General features: G+C 43.6%; 1 protein-coding gene across 4 annotated transcripts in view; it reads right to left on the reverse strand.

The window, feature by feature from the left end:
- The window catches only part of STRN (striatin), a 2,479,646-nt gene that overhangs the window by 594,374 nt on the left and 1,866,563 nt on the right, over positions 1–18,709 (reverse strand). The gene's annotated exons all lie outside the window — the stretch shown is intronic.

Raw genomic sequence — 18,709 nt, forward strand, 5'->3', positions numbered from 1 at the left:
ACCACGGTTCCCCCTCAACGTCTGCAGCAGATACCTGCAAAGCCTCAGAGAATGTGCGTAAAGAAGGATCCATGCCGGCCTACAATGGGGTAGCAGCAAAGGAACCTGAAGTTGACAATGGATGGCCTACACAGCAACCACCCTCTTATAGAAAATGTCCAGTGGAAGCTGGACAAAGAATCCAGCTGAGATTTCTTGGCCACCTTAACGGGAGTACTTTGAGGTTTATCAATTCCGCCATGCTACTCTAGGCCAACTGTTTAAGCCTCTGGTTCACGAATTAAATGCCCAGGGAAGACAACCAGCTTCCAAGAGTCTTAGGCACAGATGCTTTAAAAATACTATAGGAGGTATCCTCATGGGAAGCACCCAAACAAAAGAAGTACTGTTAGGGCGAGCCTGATGGAGAATCTGCCTCCTAAACTGACATTTTCCCCTTCCTGGATGACAAGAACTCCAGGTAATCAAAGGAAAACAAGACCAATAGTAAAAAGAAAAAAGACCCCAACAGGGCACTTATCTGACTGCAAGGTCTCATGCAGGGAACATGCGTGTGAAGTATGGAGAACACAGAATCTAAAGGCTTTGGTATACAGGACGGATGTTGGGTTTTCCTTGGCAGGAGATCCGCAAGGTTAAGAATACTGCAACAGGGATACAGAAGGACATCCAGCAGATCCTGCAGACTCCATAAAGGAGTGCTGAACAGATATTCAGCATTCTCCCCCACGGAAAGAGAAACAAAAGTTCAGGCTCCCTTAAAGCTAGTAGTCTAGCATTAAAGGAACATTCTCAAGTACATATAGAAAGGCTTGGAACATGGGAAGAATGGTGGTAGGGTTAGTATTATCAATACATAGCAACTCTATGTACCTTTCGTGGGGGGTTAGACGTTTGCTTTGAACCACAACTGACAATGTTCTCATATGAAATTTAAGGTCTTATACAAACATCTTCAGGTGGAAACTCTGATGTCACAGATTCTTACTCATTGCTACCATAGTTGCGAGAACAACACGACTAGTAAGATGAGGCTAACTGCTGAACATCTTCCTCTCAGAATCAGGAGAAAGAACTGGTGCAGTGGGTCTTTCATAACTGGGCCGAGATGCCACAAGAGCTAGACTTGAAAACTGCCAGAAGTGGGGTGCATGCTCTCTGTCTGGTGGCTATGCATTTATCTGCAATCCTCTTTTAGACAAATTAGACTGGCGTAGACAGCTGTGAGAGGAGGGGCTGATGTCCCAGGGCCAGAAGATCATTCCTATAGAAGAAAGGCTTGAAACCCTGCTCAAAACTCTGAAATAAATCAATGGAAGCCCCAGAAGCAGTGGCTTCTGTACCACAACAGAAGGAGGGATCTGTTCACCTATCTGGTGGATAAGGGAAAAGTCACGACTACAACTTAGGTGATCCAGCTATGTGGAATGGGAAATACCAGGCTGTTGCTGGCCTGCCCATCCTAGAGGGAGATGGTTCCCAGTTGGCCATTACTACCATGTAGGTTGAGGCTTGCATGTTGGGCACAGACCAGAGGACATGGGCTTGGTATCTCAAACTGGTAGTGGCAATCCTCTTGGGTATGTGTATGTCTGAGCTACACACAGAGAAGGACATAGGATACTCTAAAGTGATGAGGCACTCACATCAGCCACCACAGAGGTGGGGCAAGGGCATGATGCACGCTTTTGATGGCGGAAAGGGAGTACTATATAGATGTCCTTACATTCACTGCTTCGTTATTCTTAACAGATGGGATTCCCTGCCGTGGAAGCCCGAACGTCCGGCAAGTCTACCAAACACTACTTGTTGCTTTTAAAAGGTACGCGGTATATCACCCAAACGCTCCTTGTGTAGCATAGGGAATAAAGGTGACGTTCAGGTCTACCACAATCAGAACTTATTTGCCGCCAGTCTGAACGTATCTTTTAAATGATGCTTACCTGCATCAGTCTTCTGTCAGCTAAACGCATTTTCATTCTCCAGTGACTACCTACACCTGTGTGCTGACTTCTACTGCAGTTGCAGGCAACTGCCCCATTGCGGATTTTATTTTTTCTTACTTTTTTTGTGCTCCTTGGGGTTAATGTCATCTAGAAAGGGTAAATGCCAGTGTGGGAGACAGATTTCCCATAAAGACCGCCATAATAAGTGTCCTTTTTGGCTAGGAGCTTCTTATGATCATATGTCTTTTTTTGTAATGGTCAGGTGTTCGTTCCAAAAACCAGTCCTTCACAGTAGACTTTCTCCCCTTTCCCTGTATCTAGACAATGAGGATTTTAAGCTTCTTGCCAAAGATACAATGGATGGAATCTCACGCCCCGAAGGTCAGCCATTACGGAAGAAGGTGAAAAAAGTACGAATGGAATCTTTCGCTGTCCAGCCTCTGCCGGGCATTTCTCCTGAGGCGGTTACAGACCCGGAGGCTTGCCTGCCTCTGTTGCCAGATTTCTCTGCTGCAACTGTGTTGGAGGCCAATGAGGGTCAGACTGGAAGCACATCCAAAGAGGCTTTGCAGGCGTCCATCTCAGACTTTCAGGGGGAACGGCGGCTAATTTTTTCTGGGGGGGGGCCTAAAGGAGTTCCTCAGGTTTTGGTTGGGGCAGAAGTTCCTACTATGGTTCTTGAGTGCTGTCCCCTGGGTCTGAGCCTTCTCATCTTTCTGGAGAGAGACGTCCCCTTAAAGAAGGGAACAAATAATTAAACAGGTTTCTTCTGCTTCTATAGATCCACAGAGTGAGTGGCAGGTCTTCACACAGGGGCTATTTGCTGCTTTAACATCTTCAAAGCCTCTTCAAGGAGTTTCGGTTTCTGCTCCTCCTCCTTGGTCCTCTTCTCCTCTTTAAAAGGCCTAGAAAACAGGATTCTACCGAGGATGAGTCAATGAATCCCTGACTTATTCTGCACAAAATTCCTTCTTGTTTAGACTATGGGTCAGAGGAGGAGAAAAGTACAGTTGTGTACACTTACCATAAATGTAAATGTTTTGAGTGTATTCATTTTGCAGTCATTACATTTGGGTAATCTGCTTGCAGGTTGCCCTCAGTCGGCCTGATTAAAGTCTTGGGTCCTGTGTCGGTTGCTGTCCCTTCTTCCATGACGTCAGGGGTATAAAATATGCAGCAGACGCCATTACATCAGTTTTTCTTGTCCCAGATGTCATGTACCCCCTAATGGGGAGCAAATAAACAAAAACACAAAGGTATACCTCCAACAAAAAGCAAATACACCAAAAAGGCTTTTAAGCATAGTAAAGGAAAGTAAAGGTATAGCCAGAAGAAAATAGGAGGCTGGAGGGAGGGTAAACAGGACTGCAACAGTGAATACACTCAGACAGCTACATTTATGGTAAGTGTACACAACTGTACTATGTTCTTTGTGTTTTACTGTTGCAGTCATTACATTTGGGTAGATTCCCAAAGCTATGGTTGGGAGGAGGAGTTTATATAGCATTAGGGCCAGCTATAAGGCCCTGCAAGACGGCAGTGGCAAAGCCAGCTCTGGATTTAGAGAAAAATGGCAAATGATAATGCTTGGTGAAAGTAAGTACAGAACTCCAGGTAGCAGCTTCTAGGATGCCCCTGGTAGGGACACCTCTGAGAAAGGCTGCAGAAGTAAATGCAGCCCTGGTGGAGTGAGATCTGATCCCCTGGGGGATAGGTTTTCCAAGGTGTTAATAGCAGAAATGAATGCAATGGCTTATCCATTTAGAAATGGTTTGTTTTGAAATAGCCTTCCCCTCTGCCCCTGCAGCAAATGCTACCAGCAGTTGTTCAGATTTTCTGCAAGGTTTAGTCCTGTCCAAGAAGAATCTAAGTTGTCTGTGCACATCCAAGGAATGCAGAATCAGTTCCCCTTTGTTCTGTGGATTTGGAAAGAAGGTTGCCAAATGAATGGACTGATTAAGAGCCACACTGGATAACACATTGGGCATGAAGGATGGATTGGTCCTGAGTGACACCCTGTCCGCATGAAAGATAATGAAAGGCTCCACTGCCATAAGGGCCTGTAATTCAGATATCCTTCTAGCTGAAGTGATTGCTAAAAGGAAAGCTGTTTTCCAAGAAATAAATTTTAAGTCTGCAGTAGCAGCTGGCTCGAAAGGAGGTAGAGTTTCTCCAATACAAAGATAAGGTCCCAGACAGGGGTTGGAGCTCTCCTGGGTGGTCTAAAGTTTTTGGCCCCTCTGAGGTACTGCATGAGCAGAGGATGAGTATGAGAGAAGAGGGGGAGGGTCTGTGTTATAATGAGCTGAAATGGCTGAGGTGTGGATTTTAATGGAGGAAAAAGACAGGCCCTTGTGAAGCATCTCAGTTAAGTATTGCAAAATCTGACATAAATTGGGCGCTGCTGTGCTCATCCCTTGAGATTGGTTCCAGGCACAGAATCTTTTCCATTTTTCAGCATAAGGTTTTCTAGTACTAGGTCTCCTTGCCTCTAAGATGACATCCATCACAGGTTTGCTGAGGGATGATAACGGTGAGTTTAAGTGATTAGCCAGGATGCAAGGTTCAATGTTGGAAGCTGAGGGTGCAGAATTTGGTTCTCCTGCTGAGATAGCAGGGAAGGGGTCTGAGGCAGGTGCCATGGAGATAACTGCGACACACTGCACAGGAGAGGGTACCAGTGTTGTCGCGCCAGTCTGGAGCAATCAAGATCATCCTTGGTTTGTCTTGTTTGACTTATTAGAACTTTGGAGAGCAGAGGAAGCAGGGGGAAGGCGTAGACTGATAGGTTTTTCCAGCTGAAGGACAGAACACATCCACTTTCCAGGCTTGTTTGTGGGGAGTCCTTGTGCAAAACTTGCCCAACTGATAGTTCTGGGGGGAGGCAAATAGATCCATGTCTGGGCTCCCCCATTCGCTTGTCAACATGTTGAAAATCCTTTGTTCCAGTTTCCACTTGTGTGGGTCCATGAGGTTTCTGCTTAGTCCGTCTGCTAGTGTATTTAATTTTCCTGGCAGGAATTGAGCTTGTAGGTGCACTTGTTAACTCAAGGCTGTGTTCCACAATGCCATGGCTAGTCTGCAGTGGGAGTAGGAATGTGTACCCTCTGCTTGTTTATGTACCACATAATCGTGGTGTTGTCCATCTTTACCATTAGTTGTCCTGGAAGAATGTAGCCCTTGAAGGCTGTCAGAGCATTCTGTACAGCTAACATTTCTTTTTGATTGATATGTAGGTGCATTTGACTTGGGTTCCATTTGCCCTGAATGCACTTCCCTGCCAGGTGAGCCCCCCATGCATAGCCTGATGCATCTGTTGTTAGGGTTTGGGCGGCAGGGGGTAATGTGAATGGTAGTCCCTTGTTTTGGTGGCAGGCCTCTGCCCAGAGGAACATCAGACCATAAATTAACTTCACTGGATGTCCACATCCCGACCCCACCCCCAGCCCAGAAAACCACAGTGAAAAACTTCTCAAAAGCGAACTTCTCACTTCTCAAAACCGAAGTGGAATCCTTCAAGGCCCCAGGGCCAGTGGAAACTACGGCCCAAACTGCAGAATCCTATATAAAGGCATTCTACGGACATCTCCAGGAATGCATGGATCATGCTATCCCAAACAAAACCAAGACCCAATGGTAGGTCATATAGACTAGTGTTACCAAGGTCCTGGGTTCGAGACTGACAGTGGGAATTTATTTTGGTCTTTTCAGGCTTGTTGGCTGTTGAAGCACCCACCAAGAGGAGAAAACGCTGAGAGAAGAAGGGAGCCACTTTTGTGATTTTAAGTATTTTTTTCTCTGTTTATTTGCTAAGTTTTTCTGCATAGTTGCCTAGTTTGAGCATTTTCTGGCTTGTTAAACTCGATTTCTGCATTAGTAGCTGTATTTAGAGCACAACCAAAAGCTGTTTACTGAATTTCCTGTTTGCACTTAATTTTAAAATAGTTTTTTCTCAAAACTTGCATATTTTCTGTCTTTGACCTAGCACTCTTGTGTGGGGTCATCTACTGCACTGCTATAACTTGATATTACTTGTGAACCTCTGCTATCTCTGAAAATACAAAAAAAAAAAATCTTGCTTTTTTCCCACTTTTCTGAGATTTAAAAAAGTTCAGTTACAGGCTTGCTGTTCCTGAACTGTTTGTAAGTTTCTGTGAGGCCATTTTTGCTTGGGCTAAAGGAAAGTCGCTCTGTTGATCAGTGGCAGTGAAAAACATTGAGCAGCTCCCCTGTCCCCCGTGGGAGTGGTTACTGACTTGAAACTGTAGTTTTATTGACCAGTAGGGGTCATTTCCAAAACTCCTTCATCTTCCTCTCTTAAAACCTAGTTGCCTTGTGGGTTTGGCGTCTTTTCAGGCTTGTTGGCTGTTGGTGAAGCACCCACCAAGAGGAGATACGCTGAGAGAAGAAGGGAGCCACTTTTGTGATTTTAAGTATTTTTTCTCTGTTTATTTGCTAAGTTTTTCTGCATAGTTGCCTAGTTTGAGCATTTTCTGGCTTGTTAAACTCGATTTCTGCATTAGTAGCTGTATTTAGAGCACAACCAAAAGCTGTTTACTGAATTTCCTGTTTGCACTTAATTTTAAAATTGTTTTTTCTCAAAACTTGCATATTTTCTGTCTTTGACCTAGCACTCTTGTGTGGGGTCATTTACTGCACTGTTATAACTTGATATTACTTGTGAACCTCTGCTATCTCTGAAAAAACAAAAACAAACAAAAAAATCTTGCTTTTTCCCCACTTTTCTGAGATTTAAAAAAGTTCAGTTACAGGCTTGCTGTTCCTGAACTGTTTGTAAGTTTCTGTGAGGCCATTTTTGCTTGGGCTAAAGGAAAGTCTCTCTGTTGATCAGTGGCAGTGAAAAACATTGAGCAGCTCCCCTGCCCCCCGTGGGAGTGGTTACTAACTTGAAACTGTAGTTTTATTGGCCGTATTGGGTCAATTCCTGGCTCTTTCCAGCCCCTGCTATCAAGCACGCTTTAGCGCGGAGTTGCCACTAGAGCAGCGTCGGTTTAACAAGGTTAAACTTTTTCTGGCTCCATCAAGTCTGTTCTTCATTTTTTCCCTTAGAACTGCTCTACTAGTAATCTAAACAGTATATCCCTTAACTAAAAAGCGCAGCACTTGTTCCTAAAAAGCTTTTTTTTTTTTTTCTCAAAAAAGGCAGAGCACCTCAATGAATCTCTTCAAGAAGAATCTCGATAGGTGGACGGGGGATCGTAGGTTTGTCCCAGGGATTACTCCAGTGTCACTATTAGACAGAGGCACAGTAAACTAAACCTTAAAAAGGGCACAGTATACTCAAATCAAGGGGTGGCGTAAGCCATACAGAATCGGGCTAGGCTTATAATTGCCCCAGGGCAGGTAGCCTAGTATGAACTTATGAACTCTAGGAGTAGGCAAGGTAAGATAGGAATCATCGTTTTCAGGCTGTGAAAATGTTGACTCCATAGGCTTTTTAGATACCACTGTAGTTTCCTCATATGCAGTCTTGCATATGGAATTAGAAGTATGCAGGAGGCCATGAACCCCAATGCTTGCAGTATTTGTCTTGCAGGTAGCAGAGTTTTTGTGGCCACTTGTTTGAAATAGGTTACCAAATGAATTTGCTTTTCTGGCGTGAGGTAAGCCATCTGGGAAGTTGTATTCAAGCTTGCTCCCAGGAATGTAATTTGTTGACAGGGTACCAGTTGTGATTTCTTTTCGTTTATGGTGTACCCCAGACATGTTAGTACCCTTTTTACAAACACCAGAAGATTTAAAAGTATGCCCTGGCTTTCTGCCTGAATTAGACAATTGTCCAGGTATGGGTATATTTGAATACTTCTTTGCCTGCAAAATGCAATAACTGGAGCCAGGCATTTTGTGAATACCCTGGGCGCAGTAGACAAGCCAAAGGGCAGTGCATAGAAAGTAGAGTTTTGTACCTACCATAAATGCAGATGTTAGAGTGTCTTCACTACTGCAGTCATTATACTTGGGTTATCCTGCCGTCAGGCGGTCCCGCAGTCGGCCAGAGTTCCAAAGTCTTGGGCCGGCGTCGGTTGCTGACGCTTCTTCCCTGACGTCAGTGCGCCAGAGGTATATAAGATGCAGCCAATGCCATTTTCTTCAGTTTTTCTTGCCCCAGATGTCAGGTGCCCCCAAATAGGTAGGCAATACATATTGCTAATAAAACATACAACAAGGTAAAACAAAACCTTCAGTTACCAGCAAATACACCACATGGGTAGTATAGGGTAGAAAGGTATAGATTAGTTCCAGCTAAGAAAGAGGGGATGGTGGATGGGTAACCAGGACTGCAGCAGTGAAGACACTCGAACATCAATATTTATGGTAGGTACAAAACTGTACTATGTTCATCGTGTTTCACTGCTGCAGTCATTACACTTGGGTTGAATCCCAAAGCTGAGTTAGGGTGGCTGGCTCTATAGAGGATTTGGGGTGGTTAAGAGGCCCTGCAGCACTGCAGTGGCAAAGTCAGCTCTGGATCTAGAATAAAGAGGCAGGTGATAATGCTTGGAAAAGGTGTGCACTGAACTCCAAGTTGCAGCTTCCAAGATATCTTTGGTAGGTACTCCTCTAAGGTAGGCAGTTGAAGTGGCTGTTGCCCTGGTGGAATGTGGCCTAATATTACTAGGTACAGGTTTCCCATGCTGTGTATAGCAGAACCGGATACAATGTCCTATCCACTTTGAAATGGTCTGCTTTGAAATAGCCTTACCCTGTGATCCTGCAGCATATGCTACAAACAATTGTTCAGTTTTTCTGAAAGCTTTTGTTTTGTCCAAGTAGAAACGCAATTGCCTGTGTATGTCCAAGGAATGCAGAAGTCTCTCCCCTTTATTCTGGGGATTTGGATAAAAAGTTGGCAAGTGAATAGTTTGGTTAAGAGCCACACTGGATACCACCTTAGGCATAAATGAAGGGTTTGTTCGTAAAGAAACCCTGTCTTGGTGAAAAATGATGAAAGGCTCCACTCTGAGACTCTTCGTGTTGAGGTTATTGCCAGAAGCAGAGCAGTTTTCCATGATACATATTTTAATTCTGCTGAAATAGCTGGCTCAGAAGGAGGTAAGGTTAGTTTTTACAAGAAAGTTGAGGTCCCAAGTTGGTGTTGGTGCTCTCCAGGGCAGTCTTATGTTTTTAGCCCCTCTGAGGTACTGTTTTAGCAGTGGATTAGAGAAAATGGGAGGATTTGTGTTGTAATGAGCCGAGATGGCAGAGGTGTGGATCTTAATAAATGAAAAAGATAGTCCTTTGTCCAGTACCTCAGTTAAGTATTGTAATATCTGAGGAATATTTGAGACAAGAGGGTCAAAGCTTTGAGTCTGGTTCCAGGCACAGAATCTCTTCCACTTTTCTGAATAAGATTTCCTGGTGCTAGGCCTCCTGGCCTCCAAAATGACACCCATAACAGCTTTAGAGAGAGGCGTTGTCTGCTTGACTAATGAATCTGCCATGCAGCCAGGGTTGTTTTGAGCTGACTGTGCAGGATCTGATTGTTTTGTTGAGTCAGAAGGTGTGGAGTTTGAGGTAAAATCCATGGTGGGCCTTGAGCTAAATTTTTTAAGATTGGGTACCAGTGCTGGTGTGGCCAGTCTGGGGCAATCAGGATCATCTGTGGTTTTCTTGTCTGACTTTTAGGAGTACCTTTGAAAGGAGAGGCAGTGGTGGGAAGGCATAAACTTTTAGGCTTTTCCAGCTGAACGAGAGAGCATCCACCTTCCATGCTTGTGTGTGATAAGTCCTTGTGCAGAACTTTTGTAGTTGGCAATTCTTTGGGGAGGCAAAGAGATCTATGTCTGGGCACCCCAATGTCTGCGTTATCATACTGAATACTTGTGGATTTAATTTCCACTTGTGAGGATCCATGATGTTACTGCTTAAGTCGTCTGCCAGAGTGTTTTTCTTTCCAGGCAGGAATTGTGCTTGTAGATGAATTTGATAGGCTAGAGCTGTGTCCCACAAGGTCATGACTTGTCTGCATAGGGGATAAGAATGAGTGCCCCCTTGCTTATGTACCACATAACTGTGGTGTTGTCTGTCTTTAGTAATAGTTGTCCTGGATGCAGAAGGTCCTTGAAAGCTATTAGGGCATTTTGTACAGGCAACATCTCTTTTTGATTGATGTGAAGATGCATTTGGTCTGCGGTCCACTTGCCCTGAATACATTTTCCTGCCATGTGTGCTCCCCAGGCGTAATCCGAAGCATCTGTTATTAGTGTCTGCCTGGCTGTGGGTAGAGTGAAAGGCTGTCCCTTGTTGAGGTAACATGCCTGTGCCCACCATCGAAACTCCTGTTGCAGGCAGGGAATTAGTGGTATTACTGCTTCCAAACTGTGACAGTGTTGAGTCCACACACTTTTTAGGTACCATTGTAATTTCTTTATATGCAGTCTGGCATATGGAATTACTAGAATGCAGGATGCCATGAATCCCAAGGCCTGCAGAATTTTTCTTGCAAGAAGCTGGGTCTTTGTTGCCATCAATTGAAAGTAATGAGTCAGTTGTCTTTGCTTGTCTGGCATGAGATAAGCCATCTGGGTCGTAGTATTTAAGCTGGCACCCAGAAATATTATCTCTTGTGAGGGCACTAGTTTTGACTTCTTTTCATTTACTGTGTACCCCCTAGGCAAATTAGCAACCTTTTTTCAAACGCCAGATGCTTTAGAAGAATGTCCTAGCTCTCGGCTTGAATAAGGCAGTCGTCCAGGTATGGATATATTTGAATTTCTTTTTGTCTGCAAAATGCAATTACTGGTGCCAGGCACTTTGTGAAGACCCTGGGCGCAGTAGATAAGCCAAAGGGCAGTGCAGAGAATTGGTATTGCATTGAACCAGCTATGAATCTGAGGTATCTTCTGCAATTTTGTCTGATAGGGACATGCAGGTATGCCTCTGAGGTCCAAAGTAACAAGCCAAGCCTTCTTGCCCAGCATGGGAAGAAGCTGCTGTAGTGTCAACATTTTGAATTTCGGAACATCCAGGTAAGTATTTAGAGTAGAAAGGTCTAGTATGGGTCTACAGGCTTTGTCCTTTCTGGGAACCAGAAAAAGTCTTGAGTAAAATCCTTGTCCTTGTTCCTGTTGTGGCACTTTTTGAATAGCTGTCATGTCCGTGAGGGCTGTAATTTGTTTTTGTGCCTCTGCCCGTTGATTTTGTGGCAGGTCTGGCATTCCTTTTAGCCTTGGTAGAGTGTGAAAGTGGAATCTGTAACCTTGAGACATAATATTCAGAACCCACTTGTCTTGGGTGATTATATGCCAATTCTGAGAAAAAAGTGCAAGTTTTCCCCCTAAGGGAGCTGCCAAAAGGTAAGTGTTTGGCATTCGAAGGGGGAAGTCATTGGGACTGTTTCCTGTAAGGTGGTGACTTTTGGGGTTGGAGCACCCCACTGTCGTAGTCTGTATGAGCCTTGGGGCTGAGATCTGCCTCTTTGTGGTCTGTCCGACACTGGAAAGGACCAATTCATTGTAGGCCAATTTCTGCTAAATCTATGTGGCTGTACCTGTAAGAAGTCCTTCACCGTTTGCATAGATTTTGCCTTATCCTCCATTTTCTTTAATACCTCTTCTGCCTTAACACCAAATAAAATATCCTGCTGTAAAGGAGCATCCGGTAATTTAGCCTTAACATGATCAGGTAAACCTTGTTCTTTTAACCAAGCATGCCTTCGAATCACAGATCCTGTAACTGCTGCTCTACAAGAAGCCTCTAATGAATCAAAACCACAATGCAGAGTATGTTTGCCCACTTGTTCAGCTGCATGCAATAACTCCTGCATTTCCTTATAGTCAGGTTGTTCTGAACTTGTAATCATTTTCTGCTTTAACAAAGACATTAAATATTGTTGGTATTTAAGCATGTGAAACTGGCAATTTAAAGCTCTCACTGCAAAGTTGCAGAGGTGTAAACCCCCCCCCCCCATCTGTCTAATGATCTAGAATCCCTGTCAGAGGGAACTGGATTCTTAGCCGTGGAAGCCTTTACCCCTTTGGGACCCTGGGAAATAGTTTCTGGGTCAGCAATAGGGTTTTTATAGAGAAATTTGTGAGAGTCAGGGACTCTGTAGTACCTCTGTCTGGCTTGACTGGAGCAGGAGGCAAAAAATCAGGATTTAAACTGGATTCAGAGAACACATCATCCACAATATCTAACACTGGCGGAATAGCAAGGGGTCTGTGCTGAAGTAATAAAAGAAAATATCTGAACCTTTTCTTGGATTCTGAATAATCCTGGCCCTCCCAATGGAAATGCTCCCTCATGGTATGTAAAGTTTCCCCAAAAGAATAATCCTCTGGAGGAGAGGCTGGAGGAATTGATTATTCAGCATCAGAGTCCTCATACGGGGTTAAAGAGTATCCCTGGTCTGAAGAGGGATCAGAGTAAATGGAAACCTGGTCAGAGGAATCATAGTCTGTATCCTGCCTAGGCCTTTTATCAGGAGGGGGATGGGTACCCCTAATCAAAGTAAATAAGTCTTCGGCCATTTTGAGCATCTGTTTTTTTTTAGGCATGGAGGCCTGTCCAGGAAAATGCTGCACTTGCTTCTCTGTCTTTAATGGAGTTTTAGACTTGGCTGAAGTTTTTATGGTAATCTGTGACGGTCTGAAAACACCCTCAGAAGCCGATGCCTGCTCAGTGGCTCCGGACCCATCTGAAGGGTTAGATTCCATAGGCCCAACACCTTGAGTATCCAGAGGCCTAGACATCTCCACGTGGGAGTCGGAGGCGGCCTGTGGCTCTGAGGTAGCGGGTGTCAGGGGCTGTGAAAGCGCCTCACTGTGAAGGTCTGAAAACACTCTCAGAAGCCGATGCCTGCTCAGCGGCACTGGACCCATCTGAAGGGTTAGTTTCCGTAGGCCCAACACCTTGAGTATCCAGAGGCCTAGACATCTCCATGTGGGAGTCAGAGGTGGCCTGTGGCTCTGAGGTAGCGGGTGTCAGGGGCTGCGAAAGCGCCTCACTGAGAACTGACGACTGGCCTAGAAGAGGCTTCGTCGTCAGTTTTGGGCCTCGGATGCTTGTCCTTATCCTTGTCTTTGCGTTGTGTATTCCAGTAGTCGGTTGTTCCGACGGCGTGGTATAATTAAACCTTCGGCCAAAGTAACGGCGAGCGAAATCAAACTGACGTTTAATAGTGCATTTGTTAAATCTAGCACAAAACCGACAACTAGTGACGTTGTGGTCTGGGCCTAGGCATGGAATACAGTAAGAATGAAAATCCTTATGAGGTATTTGCTTCCCACAAGAAATACAATTATTAACTTTTACTGACATCGGTCTGAGGCAAGAAAAAGTTTCCCCAACGGGGTACTTAGCTTTATTGAAGACTTCGGTTCTGAAAATTCGAACTGAAAATCTCAGGAGTCGGCCGAATGGCACTTGCGAACTGCTTTTGCTTCGAGCACCGCGCGGCAAGAAAGACTGAAGAAAATGGCGGCGGCTGCATCTTATATACCCCTGGCGCACTGACGTCAGGGAAGAAGAGACAGCAACCGACCCCGGACCAAGACTTTGGAACTCTCGCCGACTGCGGGACCGCCTGACGGCAGGATAACCCAAGTGTAATGACTGCAACAGTGAAACATGATGAACATCTAATAATGCATGCAGCCTGCTTTGAAGCATAGGTATCTTCTGCAAGATTCCCTGATTGGGATGTGCAGGTATGCTTCTTTTAAATCTAGTGCTGCCAACCAGGCATCTTTGCCTAGCATAGGTAGTAATTGGAGAAGAGTCAGCATCTTGAATTTTGGAATCTCCAGAAAGGTGTTTAGAGTAGACAGGTCCAGGATTGGACGCCATGATTTGTCTTTTCTGGGTACCAGAAAAAGTCTGGAGTAGAAACCTTGTCCCTTTTCCTCTTGTGGTACCAGTTGAATAGGCCCCATGCTTAAGAGAGAAAGTACTTGTTTTTGAGCTTCTGCCCACTGATTTGGGGGCAGGTCTGGCCACCCATTTAGTGTTGGCAAGGTGCAGAAATTAAATCTGTATCCCTGGGACACTATATTTAAAACCCATTTGTCCTGGGTTATGAGTTTCCAGTTCTTTGCATAAAGAGCAATCTTTCCCCCCAAAGGGGCAGTCAAAAGATAAGTGCTTGGGAATTTTAAAAAGGAAGTCATTGAGACTGTTTACCATAAGGGGGAGTCTTGTTATTTCCAGATTTGTAAGTGGAGGCCCCCCCACTGCTTAGTTGTGAGAGTCTCCTGGAACTGAAACCTGGGTTTTTTGCTGTGTCTAGGTTTGGCTTGAGAAGACCTGGAAGGGACTGGAAAGGACCAATTTTTAGTAGGCCAGTGCCTACTAAATCTAGGAGGTTGCACTTGTAAAAAAAACTCTTAACAGTTTGCATAGATTTAGCTTGATCTTCCATCTTTTTAAGAATGTCTTCAGCCTTGTTGCCAAACAGGCGGTCCTGATTTAAAGGAGCATCCAACAATTTAACATGATCAGGCAAAGATTGCTCCTTAAGCCAAGCATGCCTTCTAAGCACAGACCCAGTAACAGCAGCCCTGCAAGAGGCCTCTAAAGAATCAAAACCACATTGCAAAGTATGTTTTCCAACTTGTTCAGCAAAATGCATTAAGTCCTGTAAATCTTTATTTTCCACAGTCAGGAATCAACATCACTTTCTGTTTAAGCAGTCCAATAACATATTGCTGATATTTTAACATATGAAACTGGCAGTTTAAAGCTCGGATTGCCAAGGTTGCAGAAGTATAAAACGTTTTACCCCATCTATACAGCGCCCTGGAGTCTCTATCAGAAGGGGTAGGATTTTTAGCAGTAGAAGCCTTAATGCCCCTGGGCCCCTGAAAAATAGTCTCTGGATCTGCAACAGGATTTTTGAAAAGGAACTTGTGGGACTCAGGAACCCTGTAGTAGCTGTCAGGTTTACTAGGAGCATGAGGCAGGGAATCTGGCCATACTGGATTCAGAGAAATCATCATCAGCAATATCTAGTACAAGAGGTACAGCCAAAGGTCCATGCTGAGGTAGAAGGAGGAAATCCCTAAGCCTCTTTTTTGAATCAGAAAATTCTTGGCTTTCCCAGTGAAAATGCTCCCTTAAAGTATGTAAAGTTTCCCCAAAAGAAAAATCCTCAGGAGGGGTAGCAGAGGGAATAGAATCCTCTGCATCAGAATCCTCATAAGTAGGTAAGGACAAATCCAGGTCATCAGAAGAGTCAGAACAAACAGAATCCTGATTGGAAGATTCATAGTCAAGCTCAGCCCTAGGCCTCTTGGGGGGGGTTTGACTACCCCTGATTAGAGTTATTAGATCTTCAGTCATTTTTACCATTTGTTTTTTTTTTTTTTAAGGCATAGAGGCCTGAGCATGTGGCCTGGGCGTCGGTTTTTTAGACATGGATCGAGATTTAGGCCTTAGTAATGAAGGGGGTGTTGATTTAATATGCAAGTCAGTAGGCCTGAATACACCCTCAGAAGCCGGTGCCTGCACAGCGGCTCCGGACCCATCCAAGGTAGAGACATCCGCGGGTTCCATAGCTGAATTATCTTGCGGCATACCGCACTCCGAATGGGTCTCAGTAGAGGTCTACGAATCAGAAGTAGTGGGTATCAGGGGCTGCGAAAGCGCCTCACTGAGTACCAGCAAACTGGCGAGTGGCTTAGGAGAATCGTCGGCAGTTTTGGACCTCGGCGGCCTGTCTCTGTCTTTATCTTTGCATTTTTTCGGAACCCCGGTAGTCAGATGGCTAACCGACATTTCTAGATAATTAAACAGAGAACCGAAGTATTTAGAGGCAAAAATATACTGATGGATAGTGCGCTGATTAAATAAAGCACAAAACCGACAGCAAGGTAAGTCGTGGTCAGGGCCTAGGCAAGGAATACAGTACGAATGAAAATCTTGATGAGACATTTGCTTTTCACAAGTAATGCAATTAACTTTTACTGACATTGGTAAGGAGCAAGAAAAGCTTCCCCAACAGGGTACTTAGCTTTAAGTTGAAGACTTTGGTTCTGAAACTCGAAAACGAAAATTACAGGAATCGGCCGACCGGCACTTGTGAACTGCTTCTGCTTCAGGCACCACACGGCAAGAAAGACTGATGTAATGGCATCGGCTGCATGTTTTATACTCCTGATGACCTGACGTCATGGAAGAAGGGACAGCAACCGATGTAGGACCCAAGACTTTAACCAGGCCGACTGAGGGCAACCTGCAAGCAGATTACCCAAATGTAATGACTGCAACAGTGAAACTTGAAGAACATCCTTTTAGTCCAAATGTTCCTTTGGAGGAAATTTCCTTTGGGGACACCATCTAGGATAATGGATTTTTTTTCAAGTGGGTTTGTGGTCAGGTATCTGATATCCACAAGAGATACCTATGAGTTGCTGCAGTTAGACTCTACTAAACCTGCAGCTATTCCTCCTGTTTTGGCTGTTTTGTTGGATTCTTTTTCCAATGCCTCTCATGCTTCTGGTTCTCTGGCCCCTGCTCCCAAGAAACCTGACAGGTTTTGTACAGTGCCAGAGGATTGTTCTTTCCTATATAAAGCAGTGCAAGAAACTTCTCTGTGTGGAAGATTTTCAGTCCATATATTTCTAGTTAATCACTGTATATTAATCAGATCAGACAATAGTAGTAGAAGTAGCAAACAAACTCATCTTAAGTCAAAACAAAACAAAAAATAATAATAGAAAATATATACTTGTACAGCATTGCCAAGTATTCGAAAGTAATCCAAGCAAGGCAGGCAGCCTGTTTTCAGTCGAAAATCCTTTATTAAGTACACAGACAAGTGAGCCAAGTAAAACAAAAATAGAGTTATAATTTCCTCACAAGCTTTCTAAATATATATATGTATACTTTTTATCAGGCATGGGAGTGGTTTATTGTGCTGTAAAACAAAGTGTTATTGGTACACATGTTAAGTTCACATCCCTTCCCCCATCATTGTGACATTCAAGCTGGTCCTGCCCTACTTAGTAGCTGTCATAATAATATATAACCCTTATGTACTTTAAATAAAATTTATAATGCTGTGGTACCTCTTATTTAACCAGTATGCTGCGGTGGTACGGCGGTAGCGTTGTTACCTCACAGCAAGAGGTTCTCCCGTTCGATTCTCGGCTGGGCTTGGGAGTGCCTTCTGTGTGGAATCTGCATATCCTCCCCATGGTTGGGTAGCATTAGAAAGACATGCGTGCATAAATGGGTGTGCCTTCGTTGAAGGTTGGGCGTCGAGCTGGCACCTCGGCGTTTCGTAAAAAATCTACTGCCAATCATTAGCAGACCGGAGTTCTGCTGTGGCGTCCCCTTACCGGGAAAAGCCGAAAGACTAACAAACATTAAGTAGATTATTAAGTCTGTGATTTTATCCAAGACAATATACTACATGGCTGGAAATATATCAACCTTAGTTCATTTGGCAATCAAAATATATGTATAAATATATACATATACATTTTGCATGTAAAAATCAATTTCTATTTTCACAACCTATTGTTAACAAAGATCGCTTTCGTCCTTCTAGACTTCTTCAGGTCTGTGTACAAGAACCCTAAAAACAATCTATAAAAAATATATATAACTGTATAATTAGTTATTGTTATTACACATCATTTTGAATAAAGTGGAAAAAAAATATAACCAGAAAAAAATAAAAATAAGAAAAAATGTATGTATGATGATGGAAACAAAATATACATTTAAATTTCAACTGATTTAAAATGGTATTTAAAATCAATTTGTAGAATAAAATAAAATACAATTAGTCATGTAAACAATGTGGCAATTTAAGTTCCAGTGCACTTTTAAGTGAACAGTAGTAGTTTCGTCCAGGCTTCCTAAAAAAGTTCAGCTTTAATTGCCACACGAGTTCATGTTTCTCCAGAATATTCTGAATGTCTCCTTCAAGATCACCCATGTCTATGCGATCCAGGATCTGGAACTTAAAACCTGTGTGTCTTTTATGAAGAGAAAGGTGTTTGGCTAGTGCATTATTTTTACATCCAGAGCAGATTTCTGACAGATGACATGAAATCCTACGCTCAGGCTCAGTCGGCGGAACCAGCCATAATAGCAGGTACAATAACAACAACAAGTGCCACAATAACATGTGCTCCACTTATCTGGAACCACTCTGTTAAAGCACTGACTGAAGAGGAAAAAAGTGTGTTGTCCAAAAGACTTACTTTTGTACCAAGCTGCAGGAGTGAGGTTGCTCAGGTACTGATGGACCTTAAAATGTTTGCGAGGAAGCTCAACTTAAGGGTGCAGTTTCATGGCAAAAGTAATGACATTGAAAATAAGCCTATTGATGAAACTATAAAAAGGCCTAGCAGCTATTGTCCACCAGTACAACAAACACTAGCTGCTTTCGAAGTGAAATGCGAGATGGATATCAGGAAACTGCTTGAAAAACCTCCTAAGAAAAAACTTTATAACTTACCACAGGGAGAAAGAAAAGCATTGCTTGAGCTAGGCAATGATAAATCCAGGCGTGTAATGAAGGCAGACAAGGGAGGAGGTATACTTGTGATTGATACCACTAGCTACAACCAAACGATAGAGAACATACTGGAGGATAACAGATTTTATGAGTTATTTACCATGGATGACATAAAAAGAGCATATGATTTATGGAACACTAATCTAACCACATTATGGGAAGAAAAACGTATCACTGAAAATCTTTATAATTATTTATGGAGCCCATGCCAACGTTTACCTTACTTTTTTAGAATACCAAAGCCACACAAGAACAGAGAAGACCCACCTTA

This window comes from Protopterus annectens, chromosome 1.part2 (assembly GCF_019279795.1).
Source record: "Protopterus annectens isolate FY-2018-M chromosome 1.part2, PAN1.0, whole genome shotgun sequence".
NCBI lineage: Eukaryota > Metazoa > Chordata > Ceratodontiformes > Protopteridae > Protopterus > Protopterus annectens.